The 15,199-nt window shown below is 49.2% G+C and overlaps 1 protein-coding gene across 1 annotated transcript in view; it reads left to right on the top strand.

The window, feature by feature from the left end:
• Nucleotides 1-15,199, top strand: part of LOC144265870 (transmembrane protease serine 9-like) — a 29,822-nt gene that overhangs the window by 10,358 nt on the left and 4,265 nt on the right. The window lies entirely within an intron of this gene.

Raw genomic sequence — 15,199 nt, 5'->3', positions numbered from 1 at the left:
CCATACAAGCAGCATGCAGACCCAGCAAATTAACAAGGGGTGGAGGCAAACCTCACACTAATAAGTGTGGGAGAAGACAGCCTGGAGTCTAGAAGCTCGGTCTGGGTTTTACTTTTCCAAAGAATCATTTGCAAAGATTTACTGGGCTATAAAAACAGGGGGGCTCAGATAAGCAACTGAGTAAACTGATTGCATACGATATTCCTGCATTAGAAGCGTATATGGAGCGAGGTCTTTTCTGAGCGCTAATGCCATGCTGGTGATGAATGTCATTGTGAAATATCTGTAGTAACACAGTAGGGGGAATTATGGACACACATTGATACTAAGTTTGAAAGTGTGTGGCCAAACAAAGGGAGGAGCCGTTCCTGCCCAGAGGAGGGGGAGCTATTTACCTGTCTCTTAGGTAGATTAAGCCTGGTGGGATGAAAACAATGGAAGCCCCATTTACACAGAAGGGGACGGGAAGCCCCAGGAAGGAAGAACAGCCTGAGGCCATCCTGCATCTTCAAACAAACTTGTTGAACTTTGGGAGAGATAAGCCAGGAGAGAAGCCGTCTTTGGCCTCCATCACTACACACTGTGGCAGGGCCCCTCCTCCATCTGAACAGGCTGAGCACTTCCCCCTGCATTAAATCAACCCCACTCTGTCCAGTGTTTGTCTGCCCCCTTGGTTACAATTGATCAATCATCTCCGGCTAGGCATGGGGCAGGCTCAAGCACTGCTCCTTCACCAGACAACAGAAACAAATTCACTAACACAAAATAAAGGGGGACCCCTTTCCCTGCCCCCTGGCTGGGGGGTGTTGTCCTGTTGTTGACCCTGGGGTGCCAGCCCTTCCCCTAGACAGGCATTCAGTTTGCTTCTTTCCCCTGCTGGGAGGAGAGCAGCCTCTCACCCTGGAGCATCCGATCCCCCAGTCGTCACTGGTGTCCCTAGCTGAGCTGAGGTAATTCCTTCTCAGTTTAGAGGGAAAAGGGCCTTTATCATTCTAGGGCTAACATACCTACCATCCACCACCCTCCTGCTGGGATGAGTTCTTGGGGAGCGGGGTCCTCCCTCTGTCATGTCGGCGAGCCGTACTCACTTTGCTACCCAAGAAGGGAGACCGCCGCGACCTTCGGAACTGGCATCCCCTCTCTCTCGTCAGCACAGATTACAAAGTCATAGCAAAGGCCATCTCACTGTGCCTGGGGTCTGTGCAGGCGGACGTGGTCCATCCAGATCTGACATACACCGTCCTCGGCTATTCCATCTTTAATAATCTGTATTTGGTCCAGGTCCTTTTGGAGCTTGGGTGTAGGGATGGTCTGTCGTTTGCCCTCCTGTCCCTGGACCAGGAGAAGGCATTCAACAGGCTGGACCACAGGTATCTCCTGGGCACTCTGCAGGTGTTTGGCTTCAGGTCCCAGTTCATGGGTTTTTCCCAGGTGCTGTACACCTCTGCGGAGTGTTTAGTCAGGCTCAGCTGGACCCTGACCAAGCTGGTCAGATTCAGGCAAGGGGTACAGGAGGGCTGTCAACTGTCAGGCCAGCAGTACCCTCTGGCAATCAAGCCCTTCCTCTGTTTCTTCCACTGGAGGTTGACGGGGTTGGTGCTCCTTGACCCGGAGTTGTGGCAGCCACGGAGAGGGCAGATCTCCTCATGGAGCCCCTGCTACGCAACCCCCAACTTGGTGTGCAGGTGGCGGAGTCCCCCTTGGTGCACCAGAGCTTGGTCCTGGCAGGAGTCACCAGAATCGGAGACCTCCTGGACTTCGAACTGGGAGCCTGGGTGGATCCCCTCATGCTTGCTCAATGCATGGGGCTCTCTGCCCTTCATACTCCCCGGCACATATTTCAGGACTTGAGGGCAGCCTTACTGCCCACTGCTCAGGTTTACCTCAAGCAGGTCCTGCAGAAGGGTGCTCCCTGCCCACCACACACCCGGGCCCTCTGGATCTCTTCATAGGGCCCTTTCCCCATGAACCTCCCTTCCCCAGCTGTCCCACCCAGACACCTGGAGCTGCCTGCGTGACCTGCAGCCAGTTTGCTTTCGAACCACACCAAGGGCACATCTGTACACGCTCATGCTCCATACTCTCCATTTCCTCACCCTCGTGTCCCACCCTGATACTAAGTGGTGGGACCTATTGCCACTTATTGAGGGTGAGGAATCCTGGTGGGCCCAGTCTTGGTCCCACAGCCCACCAGGCATATTGGTTGATGGCCCCTTCATGGAGCCATGAGTACGGATGTGTACCTGTCGCGGTTCACCCCTGTCCCCGATGTTTGTCCCTTTTGCAGTGTGAGGGAGCCCCTGGTGCATGCCTACGTTGAGTGCACTAGCCTTTTCTAGCTCCTCCTAGACCTGCTGTTGCATTTTTGCTCCACTTCTCCCTGCACCTTCTCATATACTCACACGCTATCCTTGGCCCCACAAAGTCATGGGACCTCCTCATCAGTCTTCTCCTAGCAATGGTCAAAGTGGCCATCTACAATACTAGGCAGAGGATGTTGGCTGAGGAGGTTCTTTGCGACTGTGGGGCCTATTTCTGTTCCTCCCTCCAGTCACACACCTGGGCAGAGTTCTTCTGGGCGGCATCCACTGGCTCCCTTGACACCATCGAGGAGCAGTGAGCACTGCCTGGGGTTCTCTGGTCAGTGTCCACTTCCAGTTCCCTACTTTTGACTCTTTGACCTTCACACCTGTCCTTGTTTTTTTTTACTGTTGTCCCCAATAATTATTTGAGTCCCAGGCTCAGTGGATCCTCCCCATAGGCTGGGGGAGGGTTCTTTAGCTGTCCACCTCCCCAGAACCCAATAGGACCACTCTCTTGGTAGGTTTTGGAGCTGGAGAGATACCTGGCTGCCAGCTCCAGGAATCCAACCCTCTGCAGAGAATGCTGTGAGTAGTGGGAAGATCTCCAGACACTTGAGGACCACTGGGCTATGGGCGCATTCATTCGATCCTGCAACTGTGTCCTTCAGGAGATGGATCACAGCTCCCAATTATTCTATGCTCTGGAAAAAAAGAGGGGAGCCAAGAAGCACGTCAAACTTCCTTTCGGCAGAGGATGGCACCACCCTCATGGATCTGGAGGAGATGCAGAAAAGGGCCAGGGCCTTCTACATCAGCCTTTCCTTCCTGGATCCAGCCAACGCCTATGCTTGCAGAGAATTCTGGGACAGACTCCTGACCATGAACGTGGGTGACCAAGACCAGCTGGAGCTACCTCTCACTCGGGCATGTGCCTGGCACAGTTCACCTCTGTCCCTGATGCCTGTTCCTTTTCCAGCATGAGGGAGAGCCTGACACACTCCTACTTTCAGTGCACCAGGTTGTAGCTCCTTTTCTGGCTTCTCCTGGGTCTACTTTTGTGGTTCTGGCGCACTTCTCCTCCCACTTTCTCCTTTATGCACACCACATCCATGGCCCCATGAAGTCACGAGACGTCCTTGTCAATCTCCTCCCAGCGATGGCCACATGGCCATCTATAACAACAGGGAGAGGATATTGCCCGAGGGGGTGCTCTGTGACTGTGGGACTGTCAGGGTTCTTTCCCCACTCTGAACTCTAGGGTACAGATGTGGGGACCTGCATGAAAACCTCCTAAGCTTATTTTTACCAGCTTAGGTTAAAACTTCCCCAAGGTACAAACTATTTTCCTTTTTCCCTCGGACTTTATTGCTGCCACCACCAAGCATCTAACAGATATATAATTGGGAAAGAGCCCGCTTGGAAACATCTTTCCCCCCAAAATCCTCCCCAAACCCTACACCCCCTTTCCTGGGGAAGGCTTGATAAAAATCCTCACCAATTTGCATAGGGGAACACAGACTCAAACCCTTAGATCGTAAGAACAATGAAAAAGCAATCAGGTTCTTAAAAGAAGAATTTTAATAGAAGAAAAAGTAAAAGAATGACCTCTGTAAAATCAGGATGGTAAATACCTTACAGGGTAATCAGATTCAAAACATAGAGAATCCCTCTAGTCAAAACCTTAAGTTACAAAAAGACACAAAAACAGGAATCTACATTCCATTCAGCACAGCTTATTTTCTCAGCCATTTAAAGAAAACAGAATCTAACGCATCTCTAGCTAGATTACTGACTAAGTTCTAAGACTCCATTCCTGTTCTGTCCCCGGCAAAAGCATCACACAGACAGAGAGAGGGGCTTTGTTTCTCCCACCCTCCAGCTTTGAAAGTATCTTGTCTCTCATTGGTCATTTGGGTCAGGTGCCAGCGAGGTAATCCTAGCTTCTTAACCCTTTACAAGTGAAAGGGTTTTTCCTCTGGCCAGGAGGGATTTTAAAGGTGTTTACCCTTCCCTTTATATTTATGACAGGGACCTATTTCTGTTCCTCTCTCCGTTCACGTATCCAGGCAGAGTTCCTCTGGGCCACATCTGCTGGCTCCCTTTGAGGAGCAGTGGGCGCTGTCTGGGATTCTTTGCTTGGTGTCCCTTTTAGGTTCCTACTTTTGACCCTTTGGCCCTCACACCTCTCCTTGCTTTTTCTTCTCTTGTCACCTGTATTTATTTCAGTCCTGGGCTCAGTGGCTCCTCCCCTAAGGCTGGGGGAGGGGCTTTTAGCCATGGGTTGGTTTGTGCCCACCCACTTCCTGGAACCCAACAGGAGCACCCTCTTGCAGATGTTCAGCTTGGCTTTGTCACTATGCCCTGCAGGGAACTGAGCTCTTGCCAGCTGAGGAAGTTGGGTCCTTCAGCCAAGGGGGTGACTGAAATCTCTGGGACTGAATATAGGTGAGAAACCTGCTTAGGCAAAGGTCTTTCATCTAGGCACACAAGGGAAGCCAGCCCCTTGTGCTTCTGTGGAAGGTCCTGACTAAATTAGAGGAAGCCAGCCACAGCTGGGAAGAACGATGACTGGTGAGAGAAACCATCTTGAGCAAAGCCTCTACCTTTCTGGATTAAGTTTTAGATTTTACATGCGTGTTTTCACTTTTATTTGCTTGTAACCCTTCCTAAGTTTATTGCTTTTCCATAAGCATCTATTTAGCTAGGTCCTATTGTTAATAAATGTGTTTTATTTTAGCATCCACCAACTCAGTGCTGTGTTTGCAGGGAAGGGTGTATCTACCCCCAGTTAAGTTAATAAGCTGTGATGTGCTTTTGTGTCTTTAAAGGAACAAACTAACCCTATGATTTCTCCAGGCTGGCCAGGGGAGAGCTGGATACTTCAGGGCACACACTTTGGGGGAAATTCAGGAGTGGGCATGTGTTGGGGGTCACCTTTGCTGGTCATAACCAAGGCTGGTGTAAGGCAGAGTGGGGCTGTGTGGCTGTAGATTAGGTTCTACTACGTAGGCTACTAGGTTCAGAGCTGCTGACCCCAGGCTGTCCAGGATGCATGCTGGTAGGCTGGCCGTGAGCAGCCCACAGTGGGACCTACAATAGCAAAGCATTTTGAAGCACATGTTTACAGATCAGGCAGTGACACAACCCTCAGGGGTCTGGATTTGCACCCCCGAACCATCTGGTTCCCTCCTAGACTGGGTTTCCATCCCACACCGACCCTTCCTCACCCTTCATGCACACAGGCCATGTCACCCCAGCTAACACAGTACTAAAACCCGCCTATGCTTCTGGGCTGCAATTTCCAGGAGGCCTTGGGACAGGTGCCAATCTGAGCTAAAATCCCTACTAACCTTCTGCGACCGACATTGCGGCATCTTGAGGGACTCTTGCATCAACTTCAGAAAGGTTTCTCCGGCCGTCGGAGCCGTCATGAAAAATTCAAAGACCCTAATACTGAGATGGACCAGATAATATGAGCCCATAGAATAGTCAGAGCCCACTGCCGTAGTGCAAGTTTCATACATGTGGGTGTTCCTGGCTCCCCCTGGGATGGCATCTGGAAGTGCTTCAGGGTGATTCATGCCAAAATCCCAGCTCTGGTTATCTAGATCCTCAGCCTCTGGGTAGTCTACACTGCATGCTAAGCCCAGGTTCTGGCTCAGGTTTCAGTCCAAGCCCCATTTCCTTACACACACAAATCAATCTGACTCACGTCAGCAAGCATGCAAGAACCAGATCCTAGGACCCTGCTAGAGGGTAAGTCAGAGTCTGACTTCTTTCATTTTGACATGTGGTCACAGCTCAAGCCACAACACGGAGCCACACAGGCTGTGGAGTGTTAGACAGATGTGTTAGCATAGCTGGGAGACTAGGTCCAGTAACTGCAAACCCAGGTTTGCAATACAGTCTGAATGCTCAAACCCTGGCTTGGAAACACAGAGGTGACAAGCCCGGGTCCCACAGATGCGGATTACATGTGCAGTGTAGACATGGAAGGGCTGGAAAAGGAGGGTAGCAGGGCTGGTAAACGCTCTCTGTGTTGTGACCCCTTGTTTTGTTTGATACATTTTCTATGTCCTGGTTTTGTCCTTAAATAAGTGCCCTCTGATTTGGTTACTAGTAACTGTTGGTGTTCCCTGGCTGTATCCACTGGAGAGAAGGCATTGGATACTTAAGCCTTGGCTACACTACACAGTTTTGTCAGCACAAGGCAGTGGAGATGTACACATTGCAATGCTCCTCCTGCTGGAAAAACTCTCCTGCTTTGCCAACAAAATAAAGTCACCTCAATGAGAGGCATAGAGCTTTTCGTATCACAGTTATATCGACTAAGTGTCAGTGTAGGCCATGGGCTTGTTTTTGTCACAGCAAATGGCCTCCAGGAGGTGTCCCACAATGCCCATCCTGACCACTCTAGTAAGCAGTCAAACTCCACTGTCCTGCACACAGGTATACACACCCCACCCTCTTTAAAGGCCCAGAAATTTTTGAAATTCCACTTCCTGTTTGCTCGGTGTGGACAGCTCACATCATATGTTCCCAGCTGATCATGGCAACTCCACACAGCAAACTCTCTCCAAGTAGGAGCTCAGTGGAGTTGTTGGATCTGCTGAGTATATGGGGAGAGGAGGCTGTGCAGTGCCAGGTCTGTTCCTGCCATAGGCACTGCGATACCTATGGGAAGATTTCTTGTGGCTTGCTGTAGATGGTCTATGAATGGGACATGATGCAGAGTAAAGATAAAGGAGCTGAGACAGGTGTACCAGGAGGTAAGGGAACCAAACCGTCACTCTGCTCCTGTGCTGAAGACCGGCTGCTTCTATAAGGAGCTGGATATGATCCTTGGCAGTGACCTCACCTCCACCACTCAGAGCCCTGTGGATACTTCGGAGCAGCGGGAGGCAGCAGACAATGGACAGAGGATGAAGTCATGGCCAAAGAGGTTGAGTTGGAGGACAATGTGGAGCACACGGCAGGGTGGTCTGGTGGTGGAGTGAGTCAGGAGCTACTTTCCACTCTGGAGTGGTCCAGCCAGTCCTAGCAGTCCGACTCTGATGCGCATGATGCGGAAGAGGAGAGCTCTGGTAAGTGATCTTTTTAAGTTGATGCTGCTCAGTTATAGGTGAGGTAGAACTGTTCTTTGCTCTGCATATTGTAGGAAAGGGTGAAGGGATAGAAATGTGCAAGAGTAGCTGTGTTTGAGTGTGCTCCACATTCCCTTGGGCATCTAAGCAGTGTGGCGGAACGGTGTGTTGATGCACGCCGAGATTTCACGGGAATCCTCCAGAGAGCTCTCTAAGAAACTTTCTTGGAAGTACTTGCCAATCCTCTGCCTAAGGCTCCTTGGCAGAGCTACTTTATTCCTTCCCCCATTGTAGAAAACTTTCCAGCGCCAGTTGGCAATCACTTGTGCAGGGACCAAAGTGGTACACAGGACAGCAGCATAGGGATCTGGTCTGAAGCCACATGCAAGTAGAAGATGCTCCCTTGCTTACCCACAGGAGTGAGATATCAGCTACAATGATCCTCACCTGTGGAAAACGGGGGCCGAATTTACAATATTGTCTCTAGTCTACCGCAGTGATCCTCTTAAAAAAGACACCTAATGCCTTTGCTCCCACTTGAATGCCTAACTTCCCCTGGGCCAAGCTCACCATGTTTAGGGTGTTTACTGAAATGTGCACTTGCCAAGGGACAGTGAGAAAGTGACTGGTATGTTACAAGAGGTGTATTTTACTATTATCATTCAATGCTCTGTGTGAACTAACAATTAAACTTCTGTGTATTGTTTCTTGTGCTTCTGCAGGCGTGGCCTTCAGGGTAACCCCCTGCACACTAGTGGCATGTCTCCGCCAGATAAGGAAGTGACCAAGGCGAAGCAAGGAAGACATGTTCTGAGAGGCTGAGAAAAGGGAACACAGGGCGTGGAGAGAAACCCTGAAGGAAAAAATTAAGATAGAAAGGCAGGATAGAAAGGAGAGTGAGGAGTGCATTGTAAAGGGCCAGAAGCAGGTGATAAAAGTGATGGAGGAGCAAACAGAGATGTTGAAGTCCCTAATCACGCTCCAGGCAGAACACATGCGTGCTCACGCCCACCTTCCTCCTGCAGTTGATACAGAACTGCTTTCCATGCCCTCCCCAAACTCCTCCCACACATTCCTTGCAGCTTCCCAGAACATCTCAGTACTCTGTTCACTCCACCCTTTTGAACAGCTTCCAAAATGATAGCTGGACTTACACACAGTTATGAGAGCCTACTCTGCCCTGCACTGTTATGTCCCTTCCCATCAAGCCTTTTGTGTGTGTTGTTAATTGGTATTTAATAAAAACAAACTCTCTGAAAAATAAACCATCTTTATTTGTCTCCTACACACATGGCAGTTACTGCTGGTAGTAATGTATATTGTCAGTTTGATCATTTGCTGACTACAAATCAGGGTCAGGAATCATCACAATTCTCATGCAAGGTGGCAAGTAAACAAAGTATGGCAGAGTGCAGTGTAGAAAGAAACATTACTGGTGCTCATTATCAAAATGGGGCCTCTAAGCCTCTCTGTTTCGAATAGCCCCCCATTGTGCCCCTCTAATAGGCCTGATATCTGGCTGCTCAAATTCAGTAGCCAGGCAATCTGCCTGCACACTCCACCCTGGGAGAAACTTTTCACCCTTAGCTTCACAAATATTATGGAGCATGCAGCAGGCTGCTATGACCATGGGAATGTTTTCCTCATTTAGGTGTAACCGGCAACAAAGGCAGCACCAGTGTACTTTTAATCTGCCAAAAGCACATCCCACAGTCATTCCACACCTGCTCCACCTATTATTGAAGCTCTCCTTGCTGCTGTCTAGGTTTTCTGTGTAAGACTTCATGAGCCCTGGGAGTAAGGGGTACGCTGGGTCTCCCAGGACCACTATGGGCATTTCAACATCCCCCACTGCAATCCTCTGGATGGAAAAGAAAGTTCCTGCTTGGAGCTTTCTGTACAGCCCAGTGCTCCTGAAGATGTGTACATCATGCACCTTACCTGACCGCCCCATGTCGATGTCTGTGAAACACCCATGGTGATCCACAGGCACCTGCAATACCATGGAAAAGTACCTTTTTCTATTGATGTACCCTGTCACGAGATGGTTCAGGGCCTAAATTGGAATATGCGTGCCATCTATCACCCCTCCGCAGTTAGGGAATCTCATTGCCGCAAAGCCATCCACTGTTTCATGCACATTGCTAAGAGTCATGGTCCTTCGTAGCAAGATGCAATTAATGGTCCTGCAAGCTTGCATTAATGCAGCCCCAAAGGTTAAATTCCTGACTCCAAACTGATTTTCAACCTTCCAATAGCAGGCTGGAGTGACCAGTTTCCACACAGCGATTGCCACATGCTTCTCCACCGAGAGGGCAGCTCTCACTTTGGTGTCCTTGCACCGCAAGGCTGGCGTGAGCTCTGCATACAGTTTCAGGAAGGTGGCTTTCTGCATCCAAAACTTCCGCAGCCACTGCTCATCATCCCAGACCTGCATGACAATACGATCCCACCACTGAGCTCAGAAGCTGAAGGTCCACCTTGCGCAGCTGCTCATGAATGCCAAAAGTATCATAGAATCATAGAATATCAGGGTTGGAAGGGACCTCAGGAGGTCATCTAGTCCAACCCCCTGCTCAAAAGCAGGACCCATCCCCAATTAAATCATCCCAGCCAGGGCTTTGTCAAGCCTGACCTTAAAAACTTCTAAGGAAGGAGATTCCACCACCTCCCTAGGCAATGCATTCCAGTGTTTCACCACCCTCCTAGTGAAAAAGTTTTTCCTAATATCCAACCTAAACCTCCTCTACTGCAACTTGAGACCATTACTCCTTGTCCTGTCCTCTTCCACCACTGAGAATAGTCTAGAACCATCCTCTCTGGAACTACCTCTCAGGTAGTTGAAAGCAGCTATCAAATCCCCCCTCATTCTTCTCTTCCGCAGACTAAACAATCCCAGTTCCCTCAGCCTCTCCTCATCAGTCATGTGTTCCAGACCCCTAATCATTTTTGTTGCCCTTCGCTGGACTCTCTCCAATTTATCCACATCCTTCTTGTAGTGTGGGGCCCAAAACTGGACACAGTACTCCAGATGAGGCCTCACAAATGTCGAATAGAGGGGAACGATCACATCCCTCGATCTGCTCGCTATGCCCCTACTTATACATCCCAAAATGCCATTGGCCTTCTTGGCAACAAGGGCACACTGCTGACTCATATCCAGCTTCTTGTCCACTGTCACCCCTAGGTCCTTTTCCGCAGAACTGCTACCTAGCCATTCGGTCCCTAGTCTGTAGCTGTGCATTGGGTTCTTCCGTCCTAAGTGCAGGACCCTGCACTTATCCTTATTGAACCTCATCAGATTTCTTTTGGCCCAATCCTCCAATTTGTCTAGGTTCCTCTGTATCCTATCCCTGCCCTCCAGCGTGTCTACCACTCCTCCCAGTTTAGTATCATCCGCAAATTTGCTGAGAGTGCAATCCACTCCATCCTCCAGATCATTTATGAAGATATTGAACAAAACCAGCCCCTGGACCGACCCCTGGGGCACTCCACTTGACACCGGCTGCCAACTAGACATGGAGCCATTGATCACTACCCGTTGAGCCCGACAATCTAGCCAACTTTCTACCCACCTGAGAGTGCATTCATCCAGCCCATACTTCTTTAACTTGCTGACAAGAATACTGTGGGAGACTGTGTCAAAAGCTTTGCTAAAGTCAAGAAACAATACATCCACTGCTTTCCCTTCATCCACAGAACCAGTAATCTCATCATAGAAGGCGATTAGATTAGTCAGGCATGACCTTCCCTTAGTGAATCCATGCTGACTGTTCCTGATCACTTTCCTCTCATGTAAGTGCTTCAGGATTGATTCTTTGAGGACCTGCTCCATGATTTTTCCGGGGACTGAAGTGAGGCTCACTGGCCTGTAGTTCCCAGGATCCTCCTTCTTCCCTTTTTTAAAGATTGGCACTACATTAGCCTTTTTCCAGTCATCCGGGACTTCCCCCGTTCACCACGAGTTTTCAAAGATAATGGCCAATGGCTCTGCAATCACAGCCGCCAGTTCCTTTAGCACTCTCAGATGCAACTTGTCCGGCCCCATGGACTTGTGCACGTCCAGCTTTTCTAAATAGTTCCTAACCACCTCTTTCTCCACAGAGGGCTGGCCATCTATTCCCCATGTTGTGATGCCCAGCGCAGCAGTCTGGGAGCTGACCTTGTTCGTGAAGACAGAGGCAAAAAAAGCATTGAGTACATTAGCTTTTTCCACATCCTCTGTCATTAGGTTGCCTCCCTCATTCATTAAGGGGCCCACACGTTCCTTGGCTTTCTTCTTGTTGCCAACATACCTGAAGAAACCCTTCTTGTTACTCTTAACATCTCTTGCTAGCTGCAGCTCCAGGTGTGATTTGGCCCTCCTAATTTCATTCCTACATGCCCGAGCAATATTTTTATACTCTTCCCTGGTCATATGTCCAACCTTCCACTTCTTGTAAGCTTCTTTTTTATGCTTAAGATCCGCTAGGATTTCACCGTTAAGCCAAGCTGGTCGCCTGCCATATTTACTATTCTTTCGACACATCGGGATGGTTTGTCCCTGTAACCTCAACAGGGATTCCTTGAAATACAGCCAGCTCTCCTGGACTCCTTTCCCCTTCATGTTAGTCCCCCAGGGGATCCTACCCATCCGTTCCCTGAGGGAGTCGAAGTCTGCTTTCCTGAAGTCCAGGGTCCGTATTCTGCTGCTTACCTTTCTTCCCTGCGTCAGGATCCTGAACTCAACCAACTCATGGTCACTGCCTCCCAGATTCCCATCCACTTTTGCTTCCCCCACTAATTCTACCCAGTTTGTGAGCAGCAGGTCAAGAAAAGCTCCCCCCATAGTTGGCTCCTCTAGCACTTGCGCCAGGAAATTGTCCCCTACACTTTCCAAAAACTTCCTGGATTGTTTATACACCGCTGTATTGCTCTCCCAGCAGATATCAGGAAAATTAAAGTCACCCATGAGAACCAGGGCATGCAATCTAGTAGCTTCCGCGAGCTGCCGGAAGAAAGCCTCGTCCACCTCATCCCCCTGGTCCGGTGGTCTATAGCAGACTCCCACCACTACATCACTCCTGTTGCTCACATTTCTAAACTTAATCCAGAGACACTCAGGTTTTTCTGCAGTTTCGTACCGGAGCTCTGAGCCGTCATACTGCTCCCTTACATACAGTGCTACTCCCCCACCTTTTCTGCCCTGCCTGTCCTTCCTGAACAGTTTATAACCATCCATGACAGCACTCCAGTCATGTGAGTTATCCCACCAAGTCTCTGTTTTTCCAATCACGTCATAATTCCTTGACATCACCAGGACCTCCAGTTCTCCCTGCTTGTTTCCAAGGCTTTGTGCATTTGTATATAGGCACTTGAGATAACCTGCTGATCGCCCCTCATTCTCAGTATGAGGTAGGAGCCCTCCCCTCACAGACGTTCCTGCCTGTGCTTCCTCCCGGTATCCTGCTTGCCCACTTACCTCAGGGCTTTGGTCTCCTTCCCCTCGTGAACCTAGTTTAAAGCCCTCCTCACTAGGTTAGCCAGCCTGCTCGCAAAGATGTTCTTCCCTCTCTTCGTTAGGTGGAGCCCGTCTCTGCCCAGCACTCCTCCTTCTTGGAACACCATCCCATGGTCAAAGAATCCAAAGCCTTCTCTCCGACACCACCTGCGTAGCCATTCGTTGACTTCCACGATTCCACGGTCCCTACCCCGGCCTTTTCCTTCCTGTCAGGAGAAGATCAGCCACTGGCAGCCCCACCGATCAACTCATCCGCCACCCCTACAGCACCTTGCACCCGCCAGCAGCCCCGCCAGTCAGCTCCTCTCCCTCCCAGCACTTCCCATGTGCCGTGGATCAGCTGGCCGGCGGCGTGCAGGAGGTGCTGGGGGGAGCTGGAGGAGCAGGGGTGGGATGCACTCAGGGGAAGAGGCGGAGAGGGGTGGGAAGATACGGGGCAGAGGTGGGGCCTTGAGGGAAGGATCAGATGGGGGCGGGGTCTGGGGCAGAGCCAGGGTTCAGCATCGCCAGAGAAATGAAAAAGCCAGCCCCTGTGGTGAAGGGTGTATCTGCCCCCAGTTAAGTTAATAAGCTGTGATGTGCTTTTGTGTCTTTAAAGGAACAAACAAACCTTATGATTTCTCCAGGCTAGCCAGGAGAGGGCTGGACACTTCAGGGAACAGAGTGGGGGAAATTGAGGACTGGGATGTGTGTTGGGGTCACCCCGCTCGTTGTAACTAAGGTTGGTGGAAGGCAGAGAGGGGTTGTGGGCCTGTAGAAGTTGTTTGCTTTTTTTTTGCTTTTTTTTGAGAAAAAGTCTCTTTTTTTTTTCATGGAAAACTGGGTGTTACAGTATCCACACTTGAGGATAATTGTTTCTGTTCAAAGTGGCAGTGGGAGATTCCTTATAAAAAGATGTTTTACTAATCAAAGTAGAAATAAAAGAGTAAAGCCAACTCATTTCAGGAGGGGGTAGCATTGTGCCAGGTGCTGGACAGACTCTGGCCGAAAGTTCAGGGCCCCTGTTGTGAGAGGCGCTGCACAGACCCTAGCTGAGACCCGGGCCCCATTGCGTTGGGCACTGTGCAGACCCAGATGGGAGCACTTGCAGTTTAAGTAGACAGAGGAAAGTTTTTTTGCCGAGCCTCTGAAATCCCTTACATTCAACTGATTGGCACTGCTCTGTTTGGATTTTTCTCTCTCTGTCTGTAATACGGTAGCTTTTAAACACCATATCCAATCTGTCGTCATTTCTGGGAGGGGTGCTTTGTGCGCTGTTGATATCACAGAGCTAATTCTCTTCAGCAGAATGCAGTGAGTCATATGGAGATGGTGCCAGCATTCATTTAGCAATTCACGGGCACAGCCCTGCGGCAGTTAAAAGCAAAAATAACATCGTTATTTACCAGTGTTCACCCCTAGGCAAATTAAACTGCAAGAGGTGGCTTTTGGAGATGATGAGCTGCTACCTTCTCGGTATCGGCAATGTCTTGGGGAGCAGTAACAAAGAAAATGTGACCCAATTGGCCCAAAATGTTTCAGTAACGTTTGGGGCCTTGTCAGGTTCTTTCTGTAAGAAGAGGATGATGCTTTGAGTCAGGTCTATTCTTTGGGGCAATCCTGTTTGTTCACAAAGAATGCACACCCAAAGCCCTGCTTCCTGAACTCAGTAGGGACAAACCACAGCACGTAGGTCTGTTGCTCAGAAATTCCTAAGGCTACAAATCCAGACAGTCCTGTGCCAGAAGGAGCTCTGTCTCTTTCTCTTCATGCTGTCAATGGCTTCTCTCATTATCATCTGACTCTTGCCTTTCAGACACAGTTTGCCCCTGCCTTTGCAACCAGTCCCTCAGGCTCCACAGCTCCACTCAGGCTTCAGCATGTGGTTGGTTGCCTTGGGTGGTAGCTTCTACTGTGTCCAGCTCTCTCACATCAATAAGGAACTTATTTGCTTCTTCCATTCAGCCTGAATAAAAGAAGCTTAGAATACACATTGCTTAAACCAGGTCTGTTATTGTCTAGTTTTCATTTGATTTCATTTCCAATTCTTTCTTTCTTTCTTTCTTTCTTTCTTTCTTTCTTTCTTTCTTTCTTTCTTTCTTTCTTTCTTTCTTTCTTTCTTTTATATTAACATTTAAAAAATAAATCTAGATAATTTTCAAAATAAAACTTGCTTAAAAGTGATAAGTCCAAATGTTTGGGTTTTTTTGGAATATGTCAAAGAAACAATTCCACTTTTTAGAATTTTTTTTGGTTGAAACTATTTGGCAAATTTAATCTGAATTTATGAATAGTTTTGGTAGACTCCAAACAGCATATTTCAGCAATTAAAT

The sequence above is a fragment of the Eretmochelys imbricata genome, chromosome 6 (genome assembly GCF_965152235.1).
Source record: "Eretmochelys imbricata isolate rEreImb1 chromosome 6, rEreImb1.hap1, whole genome shotgun sequence".
NCBI classification, from domain to species: domain Eukaryota; kingdom Metazoa; phylum Chordata; order Testudines; family Cheloniidae; genus Eretmochelys; species Eretmochelys imbricata.
Note: the sequence above shows the minus strand (reverse complement) of the source record. Positions and strands in the feature narration are given on the sequence as shown.